General features: G+C 42.9%; 1 long non-coding RNA gene and 3 pseudogenes across 1 annotated transcript in view; 3 read left to right on the top strand and 1 right to left on the bottom strand.

The window, feature by feature from the left end:
- The window catches only part of LOC144256640 (uncharacterized), a 152,288-nt gene that overhangs the window by 122,104 nt on the left and 9,978 nt on the right, over positions 1 to 20,206 (top strand). The window contains exon 2 of the long non-coding RNA XR_013344177.1: positions 6,309 to 6,361. This is a non-coding gene — a long non-coding RNA (uncharacterized LOC144256640). The remainder of the gene's footprint in view (positions 1 to 6,308; positions 6,362 to 20,206) is intronic.
- LOC144256162 (poly(rC)-binding protein 2 pseudogene) lies at positions 2,939 to 4,004 on the top strand (annotated as a pseudogene).
- On the top strand, positions 11,471 to 12,849 carry LOC144256637 (BCL2/adenovirus E1B 19 kDa protein-interacting protein 3 pseudogene; annotated as a pseudogene).
- Positions 13,657 to 14,873, bottom strand: LOC144254570 (sterol carrier protein 2 pseudogene; annotated as a pseudogene).

Here is a 20,206-nt window from a genome sequence, read left to right as displayed (position 1 = left end):
ATGCTGAACTGCTTCCTGAGTGAAGGAGTGTGATTGATGAGTGGGCTGTGAACTAGAACACTACTTTTTAAAACTCCACTTACAATGACACTGACAATGATTCTAATCAGTATGTTTATCTGAACAATTTCAACAAGATTCTTTAATGCACCTTGGTATAAAACAACTGGATAGAAGAATGACTGTAATTTTATTCTGTGGTGAAAATTGGTGGCACATGTGTTTGGCAGTATCCCCGGTTACATAAGGTCTTTCATAAGAATGTAAAGAAAGTATTGATTGATTTATTATCTGAAGTATAAAAACAAACCAAAACCAAAAAAAGAAAAAAGAAAAAGTCCACCAAATATTTTGACATGATTTGGGCTTATCAAAGAGGAGCATAAAGAATGATGCTTGGGACTATTCAGTGTCCAACCTAGTGTGTGTGTGTGTGTGTGTGTGTGTGTGTGTGTGTGTATTATATTTCACACACACACTTTTTTTTTTTTTCCTTTTGATATCAGTATTAGCTGCAGGGCAGGCTGAACAAATGTTAGCTGCAGGTGAGCTGAACACTCAACCTCTACCCTTCTGGTGCCTTATAGCTTATTTGCCTCAAGACTGAACACTCAACCCTCACTAGTCTGGTGCAATGGAAACCGACATTGGGCCCCTGCCTGAGGGCAGAAGATGACACCCTTAGCAACTACTGTATGATCCAATCACTATGCCAACAAGGCAGCTTGCAGACCCATAGACCCCATTAGATTTTGGCTATAAAAATTCTCTCCTGCCAGGCCCTCCCCTCTTCTCACTTTGCCTTCCCCCTTTGCTTTCTCCCTCTCTTTCTTATCTCTCTCTCTCTCTCCCTCCTCCTTTTTCTGTCGATCAGATACTGCTACAATAAAGATCTCTTGGTCATTCTGAGTGCCATGGTCATGTTCCTTTTATTTTGGTGCCAAAACCTGGGAAGAGGGTAAAACTCACATTTGACCACCACAGTGGTCTTCAGGGACTCTCCTCCCTCAGATTTGACCTCTGGGTCCAAAATTATTTCTCTTTCTCTACATAGACCTCACAGATCATCTTCAGAGGACTGTGTAACCCCCGTGAACACATAATGAAGTACTGACTGTTGATCATCTTGTCAGCCTCAGTGGAGCAAGGCATGTTCCAATTTAAGGCCACCTACCAGACTCTTTCTAAAATGTTTCACGACGGGCCACTGGGCTTCAGACTGTCCCAGTACACAAAGAGGTGCACGGCCTGACCCTAGCCCCCATATTCTTGTAGGGCTAGCCATCGATGATTGATGGGGTCTCAAGACTCCTGTATCAACAAGTCCAACAACCATGCTGGAACCCAGGGTCCAAATGACTGTCCATGGTCACTTTCCTTTCACCAGTGGTTGATTTCAGGGGCACTCAAACATGGAGCCACATCCCCAGCCCCTATTTTGTATTTATTTTGAAACAGGGTCTTGCTAAATTGCTTAGTGCCTCACTTTTTGCTTAGGCTGGCTTTGACCCTTGATGCTCCTGCCTCAGCTGCTGGGAATACAGGGGTGTGCTGCTGTGCCCAGCACACCTAGGATATTTCTTTGCAGCAAAAGTAGCATCCAGGAGAATCTCTGCTGCCCCAGGTCTTTTCTCCTTGTCCTACCCCTCCTTCTCTATCTCCTCCTCCTCTGCCTCCACCACCTACTCCTTCATCTCCTCCTTCTCTGCCTTTACCCCCTCTTCCTATAACTCCTCCTCCTCCAACCCCTCCCCCTCCCTTCACCCCTCTAACTCCTCCAAACTACTTCTTCTACCTCAGCCCCTCCTCCTCCCCTCCTTCAATCCCTTTCTTCTCCACCTTCCCTCCTCTTCCTCCTCCCTCTCTTCTTCCTCTGTCCTCTCTCTTCCTGCTGTACTCCTCATCCCTTGTCCACAGTCTTCCTCCTCCACCCTTTCTTTACCTCTATTTCCTTCCTCCTTCCCACTTCCTTCTCCCTCTTCTCCACCTCCTCCTCCACACCCTTTCTCCTCTATTTCCTCTTATTCCTCCTCTACCACTTCTTCCCTTCCTCTACTCCCTCCAAACACCTTCCTCCTCCCCCTTTCTCCTTCTCCATCCCCTTGTCTTTCCCTCCTCCACTTTCATGTCCTCTTCTTCCTCCTATATTTTCTCCTCTGCCTCCACTCCATCTTTTTTTTATTTTTTAAGAGAGAGAGAGAGAATTTTAATATTTATTTTTTAGTTTTCAGTGGACACAACATCTTTGTTGGTATGTGGTGCTGAGGATCGAACCCGGGCCACACGCATGCCAGGCGAGCGCGCTACCGCTTGAGCCACATCCCCAGCCCCTCCTCCACTCCATCTTCCTCCATCCCCTCCTCATTTATGCCTCTCAGCCATACTCCCTCCTTCATCTCCACCATATTCTAAGCCTCCACCCCTTCCTGCGCCCCTACTTCATTCCCTTCCTCCTTCTCCTCCCACCTCCTCCTCCTACCTCCTCCCCTTCTCCATTCTTTATTCTCCATCTCCTACTCTTCCTCTCCTCTGCTCCCTTTTTCTTCACCCCTTTCTCTTCTTCCTTCATCCCTCATCCTCCGTCTTCTTTCTTTATCCCTCCACCCCTTCCCTCTCTCCCTTCTTTTTTGTACACTGCTTTCTTTTCTCCTTCATCCTCCTCCACCCCCTCTTCCTCTACTCCCTTTTTCTGCATTCCCTTTTTTCTTCCTGCCTTCCTATTTCTCCATCTTTTTCCTAATCCTGGCTCCTTCCTTCCATCCTTCTTCCTTCTCCACCTTCCTTCTCCTTTGTGCTCCTTTATTCTTCATTCCTAGCCCCTCCTTCTTTTTATCCAATCTTTTTTTTTTCTTCAGTGGCCTCACAGCTACAGATTTTGGCTTTTACCCCGACTAGTGACCAAAGTCTTGAACATTCAAAGTCCAATTCCTAAACTTTGTTCAACATGGACACCGGTGGGATTAAAGGAGGATTAAATGTCACAGCATTCAGCTACTTATGCATATAAAGGAAGATGGCAGTGTCTTTCTGAAAGGAGAATCAGTTAAGATGTGGGAGGAGAGTGCTGCACATATGAATGTTGTAGAGGGAATTGTGCTGGGAGAATGGACACATTGGCTGGACCCACTAATGCCAACTTCAAAGCTTTGTTATAATCATTGACAAACTCTGTAAACCATAGCACACCTGCCAGTAGACACCAGTCACTATGAGCCTGGTGGTCCCTCCTAGTCAGTGTGGCTCCCTCATTGGAAAACATGTTTATGAGATGAAGGAGATTTGACAGAGCACAGGGGCTCAATCCCAGGTGACAAGGATTTCTCCCTAATGCAGCTGGGTGGGCCTTTGATATTGCAGGCATTTCTCAATCCATCACTGAGTGTGTCAAACAGATGTGCATAGTCATGTTAGAGTCCCCCACTGGGTTGCTCATTCCATACTGCCCAAGATGCCATCTTCTGCAGTCCTCTTTTCAGGGATCCAGGGCAGGTACAGCACAGGCAGCAACAGTGCACACTTTTCCCACAGCACCTCATCCATGTGCCTCATTCCTGATATAGAGAAACCCCTCTAGAGACCTGTGCCATTCAAGGACAGTCTGCCATTCCATAGGTAGCCCTGACCAAGTTGCACCAATTGGCAATGCAACACTCTCATTGTCCTGGGACACAATGATCACACGGGATTAAACAACATTGATTCCAGCTCTTCAGATGTGAAAGGCTGTCCAGCAGGTTTGCATGCACCTGGTCAGGCTACTCACAAACTCAGTGTCCGAAACAACTTGACTGACTGCATAATCAGGTGTCAAGGCACCAAAACAAATGAGATCCTTCAGATGTCTGGAGCACAGGTGAATATTGTAAGCCCAGTGGAAGATCTACTGATAGCAGCTCACCATCACTGAATCTGCTGCGAGCAGTAGCCTGGCTCAGAATCTCATCAAGCTCAGCCTTTCCTCAGAGAGAGGTGGCATGGGGAGCCATTGGAACAATGCAGATTGATCTCTTATCCCTTTCATCTGCTCACCACCACTCATGATCCACCTGTTTAGTTTCTGAACAGTGATTCCAGGTTTTACACAGTTTGTAAATCTTAAGATTCTACACACTTTATTATCCACTCATGGTTGTTTAATATTTGTTCTAATTAGTTATATATGACAGCAGAATGCATTTCAATTTATTGTACACAAATGGAGCATACATTTTCATTTCCCTGGTTGTGCACGAAGTACAGTCAAACCATTTGTGCAACCATACATGTATCTAGGGTAATGCTGCCCATCTTGTTCCACTACCTTTCCTATTTCTAGGTCCCCTCCATTCCTTTCACTCCCCTTTGACCAATCTGGGGTCTGAACCCAAGGACACTAAACTACTACAACACATCCCCAGTTGTTTTTAATATTTTATTTAGAGACAGGGTCTCCTTAAGTTAATTAGGGCATCTCTTAAGTTTCTGAGGCTAGCTTTGAAGTCTTAGTCCTTCTGCCTTAGCCTCCTGAGCCACTATGGATTACAGGCATGAGACACTCACTATGTCCCACTGAAATAATTTGTTTTTTAGATTCTCAGTTTAGTATGAATCTAAACATCCATATGTCCCCATCCAAATAAAGGTCAGTGGGCCCTCGGCTGGCTGCCCTCTCTTACTGCTCTTCTCTACCTCTGCCTGGAGATAAGCTCAGTGCCAATTCTTTCTGTCATTACTTATAGTTTAACCATAAATGAAGAAGCAGAATTTTACTTGGTTTTGTCTTATCTGAGTTTTGAATAACTCAATGTTATCATTAGTACTCTATCTCTGTGGTGCTATAACTTGTATTGTGTGGATTCTCTGCCTCAGTTGGCTAGACTCCTAGTGCTGTCTCAGGCTGTGGGTCTTCCAGATCTCTCCTTTTTTAAGAACCTCACTTCTTTCCAGTTTAACTTTTTAATCTTGATAATGTCATTCTTTTTAAAAATTTGGCCCCCAAGTGCACCCACTTCATAAATGTTGTAGACTTTGGAAAAACATTGTCAGATTATAGATTATGGATGAATTCAAATTATTAGAAAATTCCAGTGCAATGTCTGGATGAGCTCTGACTATTCATATATGTGCATTTATGTCTTACACCTGTCTATCCTGGTTTATTTCATATCACCATATATTTCTTTTTACTGAATATCATTTGCATGAGCAATTTTCTGTGTATTTCAATGTTCTTGGAAAGGCTTTCAGTAATTTTCTCATGTTTATTCATTTGTGAGGACATTTCTTTTTCCATTTAATATTCCCTTTGTGTGAATTTATTTTCCTTTGTAAAGACTGCAGGCATTTGCCCTGAGGTAGAGCAGTCATCTTGCACCCTGTTGCAGTTTCATGAAGGAGTCTCATTTTTAATAGATTTGAGTGTATCACTCTCTTCTTTTGGATTTCCTTTATCTTCTCATTAAGAAAACCTATAAGACAGGGGGCATGGTGGGTTTTGAGAGATAAATCCTTAGGTGTCCCCTCCTGGACACAGGGAATGAGCTCTCCTGGGGTCACATTTCAGCAGTCAGAGTGTGGCTGTCAACATGGGAATGTGTTGACCCCTCTGTGTGTGGGTATTCATTCTGAACTGTGAGTGAGGCAGGCTCTAACCTGAGCTGGTTCAAGTGTTTTCTTTTGCTTTCACTGAGTTCTTTATATTATTGTCATGCAATTAGTTTTTTATGCACTTAATACTTGTACTTCCTGATTGTCTTTATATTTTTCTGTCTGAAAATTAGTTGACAGAGTAAAAGTGTGAGCAGGCCTTGCCCATGAAGCCCTGGCCTCTTCCCAAGTGATTTATGCCTGGCTCCCTCCTTCCCAGTCAGGCTTGACCAGGCGGCACTCACCTTCTCTGAGGTCAGGGTAGGCTGCCTTGGAACCAAGGCTGTAATTCCTCACATATGCCTGGGACTCTGTGCCCAGAAGAGCTTCCTAGCCAACAGGGCCTGCTGTGGAAAGCCAGGCTCAGCTCTGCATGAGTGGAAATGTCCCCCTGGTGGGGCAGGTCCCCTTGCAGGGAGGAAGTCCTGCCTGAAAAGGGCTTTTGCCAATATCTTGTCTTCCTGGCCTACGTACCCAGGAGCTTGATGCATCTCCTGTCAGTCAGGGTCCCAGAGTGTGCATATTTGGGCTGGGGTGAGAGAGGGGTCTTGTGGAGCCCTGGCCAGTCAGAGGCCTGTATCTCTCACCCTGTGGAGCTCAGAATCCATCTTCAGGACTGTGTCTTCTCTGCTGTATGAGGCCCAAGTGGCTTTGGCTCACATTTGTCTCCCTATGACCTGCAGGTGCTATGAGGTCCACAGGAAGGAATTCTGGACTCTCCAGAAGGCAGAAAATTGTGAGTGTGTGGGGCAGGTCTGGTCAGGTGGGAGGTAGGCTTGTTACAAGTGGTAAACCAGCTGTGGCTGGCCTCTAGCCTCCCACTGTCATCTCTATAGTCAGCCAAGAGTATCTGAGTCAGATGCTGCTTCAGCTCAGCCCTTGCTTCCTTCAGTCCACAGTGTGGGTTGGTCCAGGTCTGGCAGCCACTTTGGCAGAACCCTCTCTGCCCAGCTGGACCCCAGCCCTAGGTTCTTAGTGTGAAGTGAAGGCAGAGGGTCTCATGGGATCCTGCCTCAGGTGTGGGGCTCATGTGTGGAAGATGCTGGTCTGAGGGGTCTGTGTTCCTCCTTCTGCCCAGGAGTCACCCTGCTTTCCCCAAAGTAGCCCATGCCTCGGTGTTCAGTTGACCCTTAACATATCTGCCCTCTCCTCACATTTCTAGACTCTACCTTGTCATCCAGCGCACAGCATCATCAACTCTTTGCTCCTCACACTACATTCATGTGGGCACAGCTTCAAAGATATTTTCTGTTTGTGAATTTGCCATGTGATGAAAGCAGAGATCAGCCACCTGGAATTCCACTGGTAAAATACTTTGTGCCTCTCTTCATTTATCTTCCGCAGGCACAGATAATGTAATAAGTTTGTGTTGAAATTCCACTTGGTTCTTCAGAGGGTCCTCTGTCCTCTGCCATTTTCTTGTCCATTCCTGTGGCTGTGAAAGTGTGTCCTTCACTGCCTTGTTTCTTGCAGGGTGCAGACAATTTTGGGCCCTGGGGCAGCTCCTTTTAGAGGGCAGTCTGATGTGTGGGGTGTAGAATCTCAAGGGAGCAGCTGGAGGGTCTGGGTATTAGGAATCCTTTGGGATTTGAGCCATGCACTATTACCACTTGTATACTTCATTTCTTTCTTCCTCCCTCCCTCCCTCTCTCTCTCTCTCTTTCTCTCTTTCTTTCTTTCCAGGGATTAAACATAGTCATGCTTAAACACTAAGCCACATTCCCAGCTTTTTAAACAATTTTTAGAGACATGATCATACTAAATTTCATAGGGTCTAACTAAGTTCTAAAACTAGCTTTGAACTTTTGATTCTCCAACATCAGCCTCCCAAATCACTAGGATTGGAGCCATGTGCCCTCACACATGGCCTGAATACCCTAATTTCAGAGATTAGTTTTTATTGTTTTTTTCTGTTACACTTCACATTTTTTATATATATATAAAACATTTTATATATATATATAAATATATATATATACTTTTTTTTATATATATATATAAATATATATTTATATATATATATATATATATATATAAACCTGCAGCCAGGTGCAGTTTTTTTCTTTAAAACAGGTTTAAGCAATTCCCCCTAATTTTCTACACCCATTGCCTTCTGATTAGGCAAAGGTGTGAGAGGCTTTTTTAGACCTCAGATTGCACTTTGTCCACTGTGATATGCAAATGCAGTAATTCACAGGTAAGTCTTTCCTCTGTTGTTTCTGGAATCTGAGACCAACACCCACACTGGGCACCCAGTGTTTCAGTCAGCTTTTTTGCCACTGGGAATAAAGGACCAAACAAGAACAATTGTAGTAGAGAAAAAGTTTATTTGAAGGCTAATGGTTTTAGAAGTGTTAGTGCACAGGAGGCTGGTTCCACTTCTTGGGGCTCAAGATGAGGCAGAACATCATGGTGGAAAACTATGGCACAGGGAAACAGATCACATGGTGATCAGAAAGTAGAGCAAGAGACTCCACGTGCCAGATACAGTATATCCCCCATAGCCACATCCCCAATAAACCCCTTCTTCCAGCCACACCCCAGCTGTCTCCAGTTACCACCCAGTTAATCCTATCAGAGATTAAGTCACCAATTAGGTTAAAGCTATTTCACAATCATTTCTCCCTAAAATCTTCTTCCATTGTCTCTAGTTTGAGCTTTGAGGGACACCTCACATCCAAACCATAACACTCAGGCTGCTGTCTTATATATTTTTATGTATATATTAAGCATATATATTATGTATTATATATTGTTGTTCTTTATTATTTTTCACTTTTTTCTTTGTGTTCAATTGTAAATAAACTTTTCTCTTAATTGCATTTTAGCATTTCATTTCATATATAGAGAAGTTGATTTTTGATTATTAATTGATATTATTCAAGTTTCATCTATTACTTTTCACTCCTGACCTTGGGCACACATCTTCCTATTGCTTGCTTCCAGCTTTTGAAAATCATTTGTCCTGCTGCTGTAAACTTTAATGTAAAGCATTTCATTGAGACCTACATTGTGAAACCATTTGGGTCACCCCAACTTTGGGAAATGGCTTGGGGTCCAGGAGCTACTCCTGTGACACAGGAGATAGGGTTGATCATTTCAGCCTGTGAAAGTTGAGCAGTCATGGCCCTGTGAGGAAGTTTGTGTGAGGCCTCTGTGTATGTGTGGGTGTACTGGAGCCCCATAACTTCTCAGGTTCTGATCTCCCCCTGTGAGCAGGCTTTCTGGTAGGAGCAGCAGTGAAGAAACACCATCAAATGCCCCTGTTATTTTGCAGTAGAGACTCTAGGGAGCGGGAAGCTAGAAATAAAAGTCAAATGCACATCGTGTCTGTGGTCACCGTGTCGCTGTCTCCTCCTACTTGGGGCCTGTGGATGCTATCTCTGTGGATGAGTCTGAGTGTGAGTTGCCTGCACCCACCTGTATCTGAATAGTGAAGTCAGTGATTTTGACCCACTGTCTAGGGCTATGTGAGTTGGCTGGAGTCTGGAACACAGGGATTTTCTTCCTGGAGTGGCTGGTAGCACTCCTCTTGCTGTGTTGTCTGGAAGTGGTGACAGCAGGCATCCTTGACTTGGTTTTATCATGATGGAGGGAGCCTTTTGTCCTTTATCCTTAACTATTGTGTTAGGCTCAGGTTTTTTAGAGCTGTGGCCTATTAGGGATTTTCATTATTTCCAGGTATGTTTGTGTCATGAAGATGGCTTGAGCTTTGTCAGCCACTTTTTCTTTATTTTTTCCAGGTGTCAACACCTCTCCAGATGCACAATGCATAAGTATTTTCTACAGTTCCTCGGGGTGCCATTTCACTCTGATTGTTTCCTACAAAGGAAACATTTTCCTCTTTAGTATTGATTCACATTTAAGTTGCACATGTTGATGACGAGCAGTGAGCTAGTTGCACACCTGTTCCAGTGTGTCATCATCAGATCAGGGCATTAGCTCTTCCATCTGTTAACATTTATCATTTCTTGGTGTCTGTGGACTGCTCCCAGCTTCATTATGAAATACACAGGGACATGCTGTGCACCACTGTCACCTACTGTGCTGATGGGCAGTACTGCTGGCCACTCCTGAGGTATTCTTGTACCTAATACCCATCCTCCTCCCTCAGGCCCACCCTGTCCTCCCTCTCCTCTCTTCCTCCCTCTGGTGACTACTCGTGTACTTTCTGTAAAATCACCTTGTAGCTCACCTTGTGAGTGAGACCAGACAGTATGGCTCTCTGTGCTGCCTTATTTCACTTAGCAGGGTTTCCATAAAAAAATTTTTTTTTTTTCTAATTGTCTTCTGTATTTCAATAGTGTCTGTCATGATGTTTCCTTTTTCATCACAAATTTTACTAATTTGAGTTTTCTCTCTCCTCTTTTTTAGGGTGACTAATGATGTATCAATTTTATTTGTTTTATTAATTTTTTTTCACAAAACCAGTCTTGTCAATTCTTTGAATTATTTCTTTTGTTCCAATATTATTGATTTCCACCCTGATATTAATTATTTTCTGTCTTTTAGTTTTGGTGTTTGTTCTTCTTTTTCTAGGGCTTTAGGTTGTAATGTCAGGTGGTTTATTTGTTGATTTTTTTTTTATTCTTATAATGAATGAACTTAATGTTATGAAATTTTCCTCTTTGTATTCCCTTCATAGTGTCCCAGAGATTTTTATATGTTACATTGGAGTTCTCACCTATCTGTAAGAATTTTTTTTATCTCTTCCCTGATGTCTTCTGTTATCCACGAGTCATTCGATAACATATTATTTAGTCTCCAGGTGTTGGAGTAGCTTATATTTTTTAATTTTATCTTTGATTTCTAATTTTACTTCATTTTGATCAGAAAGAATGCAGGATAGTATCTCTAGTTTTTGTATTTACTAAAACCTGGTTTGTGGCATAACATATGGTCTATTTGGAGAAGGATCCATGTGCTGCTGAGAAAAAAGTATATTTGCTTTTTGATGGATGGGATATTATATATATATATATCTATATATATCTGTTAAGTCCAAATGATTGATTATTTTATTGAGTTCTATAGTGTCTTTGTTTAGTTGTTGTTTGGAAGATCTTTCTAGTGATGAGAGAGGTGTGTTAAAGTCACCCAGTAGTATTGTGTTGTAGTCTATTTAATTGTAATTGAGAAGAGTTTATTTGATATACGTAGATGTCCAATTGTTTGTGGCATATTTGTGAATGTTATGTCTTCTTTGTGTATAAATTCCTTAAGCAACATGAAATATCCTTCTTTATCCCTTTTCACTAGCTTTGGTTTGAAGTCTACTTTATCTGACATGAGGACCTGCTTGTTTACATGGTCCATGTGAGTAATGTTTTTTCCTAACCTTTCACCTTCAGTCTGTGGATGTCTTTTCCTGTGAGATGAGCCTCTTGAAGGCAGCATATTGTTGGGCCTTTTAAAAATTGTTTTTTATTCCAATCTGTCAGTCTATGTCTTTTAATTGATGAGTTTAGGCCATTCACATTCAGGTTATTATTGAAATATAAATTGTATTCCTGGACATTTTGGTTTATTTTTGGTTTTTACCTTGACTTGGTTTCTCCTTTGATTGGCCTTTCCTTTAGTGTAGTTCCTCCCTTTGCTCACTGTTCATTGTTGTTTTAATCTCCTCCTGGGATATTTTGCCAAGAATGTTCTCTAGTTCAGGCTTTCTCCCTACAAGTTCTTTTAACTTATTTATCATGAAAGGTTTTCATTTTGTCATCAAATCTGAAGCTTAATTTTGCTAGATGTAACACTCTTTGTTGGCATCCATTTTCATTAAGAGCTTGCTATAGAATGCTGAGAGGTCGGCCTGCGGCGGCGTCTTCTACCCCGGTCGCCGCCGAGGCAGCTGCAGCCGAGCGCAACCCAGCTGTCTAGCCATCCTCCCGCGCCATGTCGCAGAGCGGAGCCCCCGGGATGCAGGAGGAGACCCTTCAGGGCTCCTGGGTGGAGCTGCACTTCAGCAACGGGAATGGGAGCGGTGTTCCAGCCTCAGTATCTATTTATAATGGTGACATGGAAAAAATACTGCTGGACGCCCAGTACGAATCTGGACGGAGTAGTTCCAAGAGCTCTCACTGTGACAGCCCACCGCGCTCACAGACGCCACAAGAAAACACGAGAGCTTCAGAAACAGATGCCCACAGCATCGGTGAGAAGAACAGTTCTCAGTCCGAGGAAGATTATCTTGAGAGAAGGAAAGAGGTAGAAAGCATCTTAAAGAAAAACTCAGACTGGATATGGGATTGGTCAAGTTGGCCAGAAAACATCCCCCCCAAGGAGTTCCTCTTCCGACACCCCAAACGCACGGCCATGCTCAGCATGAGAAACACCAGTGTCATGAAGAAGGGGGGCATCTTCTCGGCAGAGTTCCTCAAGGTCTTTCTTCCGTCTCTGCTGCTGTCCCATCTCCTGGCCATTGGATTGGGGATCTACATTGGGAGGCACCTGACAACCTTCACCAACACCTTTTGAGGGAGATGTGGACCTGGCGTTGTTGGCGTGCTGGGATTCCCTCCTGAGCTGACGGCTGGCGGTACAGTGATCCTTGTGTGGCCGCACCACTTGAGTTTATTTGTTCCATAAATGCTACGCTCATAACTTAGTAAAATGGAAACAGCAGACACTAAAATCATGCTGGCCTGTAATTATACCTATGGGATCAGTTAATAAGCATGTCAGACTGATAGTTACTGTAAGATTTGGTAGTAAATTTCCTTTGGATATTAGGTATAAATAGTATAATTAATTTAATAGTTATTATGTAGTAATTAAAAAAATTAACTGTAACCTTAATTGTTAAAATAATTTATATTTCAAAAGACTGAACTACATTAATAGGAAAAAGTTACTACAGTAAGGGATTCGTCCAAAAGAAATACTGTGGCCTTATAATCCCTGTTTTCAACGGCATGTTAGATATAGTGGACGTGGGCTGTCTCCATTCAGGAGCCATGGAACCCAGGTACAGCTGCAGGCTCCACTGTGCAGCCGCACCCTGAGGGCCTTCTGCCGGGTGCGGACCCCAGCCCCCGAGTGTCCGCCATCACCTGGACGGTTGAACTTCTGTTGAAGGCACCTACTTGGTCTTACTCTGCAGCTCTGGATTGCTGGGTCTGATCTTACTGTTTGTGTTCAGCTTTTGTGTGCTCTTACACAGCTTTACTGTAAGCAGATGTATCGACTTAAACTGGAGATAAACAAAAATAAATCTTTGCCAAATTCTTCAGATTGTGGTATTTACATATGGTATCATAAAAGCTTGATTGAACTAGTTCACCACATGTCCTGCTTTTTCTTTTCTACAGCATGATTTCTAAAAGGCTGCCTCTTTGATATGCTGTATATGCCTTGTAAAAATTTTGCCTTTTCCCTACTTCATTGAGGTGTGTTAAAATAAATTAAAATTTTAACTTAAAAAAAAAAAAAGAGCTTGCTATATATTGCTCCAGAATCTCCTGACTTTGAGAGTCTGGGTTGACAAATCTGTAGAGATTCAAATTTGTTTCCCCTTATATGTAATCGGATTCCTCTCTTGTGTCCTTTATGATTCTATCCTTAATCTGTATGCTAGACATTTTCATTATAATGTGTTTTGGTGTAAATATGTTGTTATTTTGTACATTTGGTGTCCAGTAAGCTTCTGGTATTTGATTTTCCAATTTATTCTTCATATCTGGGAATTTTTTTTGATATTATTTAACTAAAGAGATTGAATACTTCTTTGATTTAAATTTCTGTGCCTTCCTCTATCCCAATAAATCTTAGATTTGGTCTTTTGATGATATCCCATAATTCTTGGAAGTTCTATTAATGATTTCTTAGAATCTTTACTATGTGCTCAACTTATTTTCAAAATTGTATATTTTGTCTTCATTATAACTGATGTTCTGTCTTTTGGTGATACTTTCTATTGAGTTGTTTATTTGTTTTATTGTTTACTTCATTTCAAGGATTTCTGTTTTTTTTTTTTCAGCAGAATAATCCTTTAATATAACTTCTAAGCAAAATGAGAGCTTTTGTTTTCATAGTTTTTAGATTTTTACTGTTCCTAATTTTATTCTGAAACTAATTTACCCCAAACCATAATTACCATATTAACTTTGTCATGCACAGTTGTATGCAATTCCTCAAAGCAATAGGACACCATCAGGCTCTGTTTACCAAGAGCATAGGAAAAACACAATTGGTTACACACCCATTTAACAAATCTGTCTCATGCTATTTGCCAATGTGTAGTTTCAGTCTAAGTTCTGACAATGAAATATGTGGATATATATCTATATATCTCATCTCGATTTTCCAAAGTTGCCAAAGGGAATTCTTCACAGCTTAGCTTTGCCTGGTTGAAGCTGAAGATTTTGTAACTTCATTGCCAGGCCCATGTTGCCAGTGATTTTCAATTTGCCTTGAAAGAAGGCCGACTGAGGATTCATTTTACCAGTCATTAAAGCCAGTAAGTCCGAGTCAGCCATGGTGATTGTGCAGTCAGCCTTTTTATCTGAGTTGGGAAGCACTGATCCTTTGCCATTCTTCACATCCACCACCCAGGTGGCTTCTTTACCCCCAGGACCATCCTTCACCTTGAAGGCAAAAATACCACCAATTTTCTTCACAAACTGTTCCCCATCCTCTTCAAGCTTCTTCTCGATCTCCTTAAAGACAAGATCTGCCTTAAATCCATCACTTGCAGCACTGGTGGGAGCAGCCTCAATCTGATGTGTCCTGGCGGCTTCCGGAAACCCCATCTCTATTATAGAGCGTGACCACCACTGCTCCTCCGAGGCCTAAATTATGCTGCAGAGCAACCTTTGCACCAGGAACTTGCCTCTTCCCGGCTTCCCCTCTCAGCTGCCAGCAGAGTTCGGCACACTGAGCCAGACCTGTAGCTCCCAGTGGATGTCCTTTTGAAATCAATCCCCCACTAGGATTTATGACCCACTTTCCTCCATAAGTGTTATCTCCTCTATCGACCAGTATTCCACTTTTCCCTTCTGGACAGAGTCCCAGTGCTTCATAAGTAAGGAGCTCATTCACAGAAAAGCAATCATGAAGTTCAATTACATCAATATCATTTGGCCTCAGGCCAGATTTCTCATAGCATTTTCTGGCAGCTTCTTTACTCATATCATAGCCAACCACTTTAATAACACTTTCTTCATCAAATGTACTTGGCAAATCCGTCACCATCTCCTGTGCCAAAATTTCCACAGCTTTGGATTGCAGTCCGTACTTCTGTACAAATTCTTCACTGGCCAAAATTGCTGCTGCATCTGGTTGTTTTTTTTTTTCAGAATCTCTATCTCCTTCTTGAAGTAATCTTTTGCTACCTGTATTTGCTCTCTTATCTCTTTGATAGAGTGATCAATTTTTTCCTATATTTGCTCTCTTATATCATTCTTTAATTCACAGATCATTTTAATTATGTACATTCTGAACTCCTTCTATGACATTTCATCAATTGTGCTGTTGTTTCTATTATTGCAATATCTTGGTTTCTTTGGGGCAAATTCTTCCCTTCTTTTTTCATGTTGTCTCTCTATTTTCCTTTCTCATAATGTGGATCTGATGTATTGCAGTTTCTACCCTATAATCTTGTAGTGTCCCTGAAGATTACCTCTCCCTCACCTTGGTGTTGGGCTTGTGTTCCAAGATGGATACTACTGCAGGTAAAGATGGTGGTGGCAGTAGCGAATATAACTCAATTTAGCAATAGGGATGTCCCAAGATGGATTCATCCACTTTCAGAGATGGAGATAAAATGAGGGGCCATACAATGGCTTTGGGCTGCCTATTCTGAGATGCAGCACTTGGCCTGCTGTGCTTCAGGAGGCAGCTGCCTCCAATCTCTGTCTGTTGTTCAAAGGTGGAGGTTACAACTTGGGGAGGGCTATAGCAATGGCTGCAGTGTTCCAAGATGGAGGCAGGATGGGGGAGCAATGCATTGGTAAATGGGGAGCCCCAGCATGGTCCTCTGCTCTGAGCAGAGGCGGTCCTGGGCCTGGGCTCTCACACATGTCAGATGGTACTGTGCCTGATTGGGCCTGGGCTCCCCTGTGAGTGGCCGGGATGGTCCTTAGCCTGGGCATGGGCTCTGGCATGGGTCAGCAGGTTGGCAGAAGTAATGGGCTTGGGCTTCTGAGTGGCAGAGATAGTTCTGTGTAAGGATTCTGAAGTCTCTGATTGCATCATGATTTTGGCATGCTTGGTGGTAGGAAGTTACTGTGCAGAGGCACAGAATGTCTCGCTGCTAGGAACACTTCTGTGCAAATCACAGAATGCCTGCCTGCTGTTGCAATTTGCCCTGCATGAGGAGGCTCTGTATTAGAGCCTTATCAGCTTTGACCTTGATCTCAGGTCCACAGCTCTTTGGAATAAAGAAACTCACTTGTTAGACAACCACAAAATTTCACCAAGCTCCTCTGCACCTGAACCTGTTCACATAACCGTAACTTTAAACATTTGACTTTCTTGAGAGCTTTACAGAACTCCTAACATTGCACCTTGCAACTATAGTGTGTAACCGAGGAATAAGCTGCATAATATTGCTAACTCTATAACCAGCCTAATGACACAATGAACAATAATGTACTACTGATGCCAGGGACCTAATATAATTTATTGATTTAAATAAATCTGGCAGCATGGACATTCGGTCATTCTGCCTCTGTACCTTGCTTCTGTCTACTTTTGATTTTTGTATAGTTCTAGGCCTGGGGCTGGGCTCTGGCTTATGTCCGCGGGTCTGCCAATCATTTCTTTCATATGTGGAAGCTAAAGCAAATTAAATAAATGAAGATGGCGGAGGATCAAATTTAAAATGTAGGGAAGATCATTGGAGTAGGAGGAGACCAGAGGGAGATTGGAAAGGGGAGGATACAGAATGCATTTCATAAAACCATATTACATGCATATGTAAACACACCACGTGGAATTTCATCTTTATGCATATTGCAGAAAGTACCAGTAAAAAACAAGAAAGTAAAAGAGCCAAAGGAAATCAGTAGAGCAGAGGAGGAGAGTTGGGGAGGGGAAGGAATGGGAACTGAAACCAAATTTCTTGCATGTGTAATTTTGTCAAAATGAAACCAACTGCTATGTATGATTAAAATTCTCTAAATAATAATAATAATAATCATCATCATCTCAAATTGCTGAGGGCCTGGCCAAGCTGCCCAGGATGACTTACTTTCCTGTCTGGCTTTGGTACACACAGGGGGACTACTGCATGCACTTTTCAAACCCAATCATATGGTGGCAGTAGAAGACCACCAGCACCATCCAATTCAGAGCCATTCCTCTGGTGACCCATCCATAGACTAGGTAAGTTCTGGTCTCTCTTTCCTCTTACCTTGGGTAAGGAGTGAGTTCCAGCATGTCATCTAACATCTCCTTTTTTACACTGGTATACCTGTGTGGTATACTATGTACCTTTGCACTTAATGAGGTAGAAGTTGGTGTGGTTTCCCTGCTGTAAATACACTCACCATTGGGCAGCTGTGCCTGTTGGTGGTGATCCAGAATTAGACTTTTTGAAAGAATCCATCAACCACTGAAGATAGCAGATGTGTGCTCACACTGCTAGCAATAGTCTTAGTGGTGGTCTCAACTTGTACCACCAGCTATGTAGCACTCAGCTTTTCTAAGACCCTGAACCATGTCTCTGCCCCACTCCATAGCTGTGACCCTGATCCTAATGGAATAGCTCATTTATTATATTATCACTGCCATGGTCTCCACCCAAACCCACTGGGGTACCTAGAAGCATCCAATTTATAAGATACTTCTTGGACTGATTAATGTGTCCATGGCTCACAATTGCTTTATATCTGTGTGCATTTGGGAATAAGCCTCAATGTGTTCAGGCTCCCAGGCCCACCAGCCTCTGCTCTCAAAGTGTGGAACTGGGAGATGCCAGAACCTTACCATAGGGAGGTCTGCAACTGTGTGGGTGTAGTCCTGGAGGGGAGGGAAAGCTTGGACTTCACCTACAGCAAAAACTGGCTCTGCTTTATCCTTAACCAATCAGTGTGGTTAGCAGAAAGCTCAGGTCCTTGCAATTCAGGTGTTGGTGACCTGTCCTCTCTCTTGGGGATGTGTCACCAGCATTTAAACTACTTTCTCTAGGTGAGAAGACTAAGACAGCCAGGACTGTAAGATCCAGTTGGATTCCTTGCCATGTACCGTGGGGAGTGTGGTAGTTAGTGATGCCTTTCTTAAGGCCACACAGAATGGAGGTGGACGGTAGGCCCAACAGTAAGCACCCTTCAGACAGCTCTGCCTTTATGGAGATTGCTGCCCGGGCCTGAGGCAGCATGGGCCATTGGTCTCCTCTTCTCTGCCCCTGCAAACCCGGCACTGGCCCATTTATTTCTCTGCCACTGCCACCATCACCACAGCCGATTTGTATCCACGGGGATGGAAACTGTGTCTCTATTGCCTCCCTTTCTGCCTACTAGCCCTCAGCTGACCAAATGCATAGAGCTTTTAAAGTTTTCTGTCAAATATTACTCTGCCTAAAATCTTCTTTTTCCCTTTTTCAACATATTTCTGTACTTATTAACATAATAGAATTTTGTCGCTTTCAATATCATTAGTCAATTTGAATCCTTTCATTTCATAAAACTCAAAGAAAGAATATTTTTCTGTGTAGCAGGGGAATTCTTTGAGTATATTTACATGCAGCTTTTTCTGTAGAATTGTCCTGTCATGCTTCATGTTATTTTTCCTTATTTGCCATTCTACCAGTATATTTAAGATCTCTTGAAAACTTTTGTAGTTTGTTACAAGGTGCTCAATATTCTATTGCCCAACTTATTTAATTATCACATGTGATTTTTCTTATCATATGAATATTCAAAACTTTGAAATACGACACTTTGCCAAGGGTTAATAAGTTTTTCTCAAGCATGATATCAGAAAAGTAAGCTCTGAACCCTCATGTTTGTGCCCCTCATGCTAGAGATGCTGTGTCCCTGGTGGGAACTGTGTTCTGGCTTTTCTGGATCCAGACCCTGGGCTTGCGGGAAGGGCTCAGGACAAGCTGAACCTGGTACAGCTTAACTGAGACTCAGCTCACCAGAAAAAGTGGGCAGCCTTCCCTTAAAGTGACTGCTGAGGTCCCTTGGGAGCCAGAATGTGTTATGGGGCTTTTAGGAAGATGATTGTCTCTTAATCGAGGGAAGAAATAGCAAGCTCCCTGGGCAATTATGTCATGAATGACTTTAACCCTTTCTATGCTTTGAAATGTGCTGGAACACACAGAAGCACATGCACCAAATCTGACAGCTAGGGACCCTTACAGGGACACAGCCATGGAACTGCCAGGAAGGGCTACCAGAGAAGCAGAATATCACAGCATCAGGGTTTCCCCTTGGTCACCCCTCCCCGTGGCAGCCAGTGCTACAAAGACTTCAGATGCGCCTTGTGCTACATGCAGAGAAGACCTGCAGCAAAGCTGGCCATCTGAGCAGAGCCGCTGGTCCTCACCCAGCCTCTCCCACCCTCACTGTAGCTACCAGGCCGCTCCTGCCAGGACCTGGGAGTCACGGCTCACCGGTTCTTCCACGAAGGCCCCATCTTGTCCCAAGATCTCATTCAGGAGCCCACGCTGCATTTAGTTGTGGACTTTGATACCTTCAAAGAATATTGAAGAATATTGATTGGTTATTTTGCCAAATGAATTTGATAATAATCATTTCCTGCATTATCATTATTGTGTTATGAGGTCAATGTTTTCCTCAATATTATAGGTTAGCTTTTACTGTTGATTCACAATTGTTTGTAAGAGGATGTAGGTTGTGCTTTTTAGAGTCTGGCGTATATGAAGAGCAGGACTCTTGAGTTGTGCAGTGACAGGAAGCCATATTGGATCATGTGTATGCTTACACACACAGACACACACACACACAGAAACAACAACAAAACCACACAATAACAAAACAACAGTTCAAAAACATTCAAAAAGACAAACAGCATGGACAAAAGTGAATTATAAACCCACAGTTGACACTACTGAAAATTCTATGTAAAGTACATCTTGTGACCACCCCAGCAAAATATGGTAGTACATATTAGGCCACACAAGATCAATGCCCATAAAAAAATTACAAAGATTAAAATCATTTTGTAAGGCTAATGTCTAGCTGCTTCCATCTAGTGAACTGCCTCTGACCTGAACCCATTTGCCTTCATCACAAAACTTCATCACAAAACTCGATCCTAATGATCTCAGACAGCATCATCCACTGGATGCTTTCACTCAGCTGAGAACTAGACTAGCTGGACAAGATCCAAGGAGCTGATTGCCCCATTGGTGCTCAGCCAAGGAGCTACAGGGGACATGAACAGGCAGAGGGCCGTGGAAGGCCAGGCAGGCTCTGAGCACGTGCTTAGGCAGCAGATGGGGGAAAGAGTTAGTGGGGGAAAGTGTCCTGACATCCACCACTCAGAGCCAAGTTAGAAGGCTGCTTCTGGTTATGTCATTTACTGAAAGGGAACTTGAGAGACTCTTCGGAGTCTGGGTGACATTCTCCTGTTCACTAAGAATTAAGGGGGTGAACTTCATGTTATTCATGTGAAC

The sequence above is a fragment of the Urocitellus parryii genome, chromosome 1, assembly GCF_045843805.1.
Source record: "Urocitellus parryii isolate mUroPar1 chromosome 1, mUroPar1.hap1, whole genome shotgun sequence".
NCBI classification, from domain to species: domain Eukaryota; kingdom Metazoa; phylum Chordata; class Mammalia; order Rodentia; family Sciuridae; genus Urocitellus; species Urocitellus parryii.
Note: the sequence above shows the minus strand (reverse complement) of the source record. Positions and strands in the feature narration are given on the sequence as shown.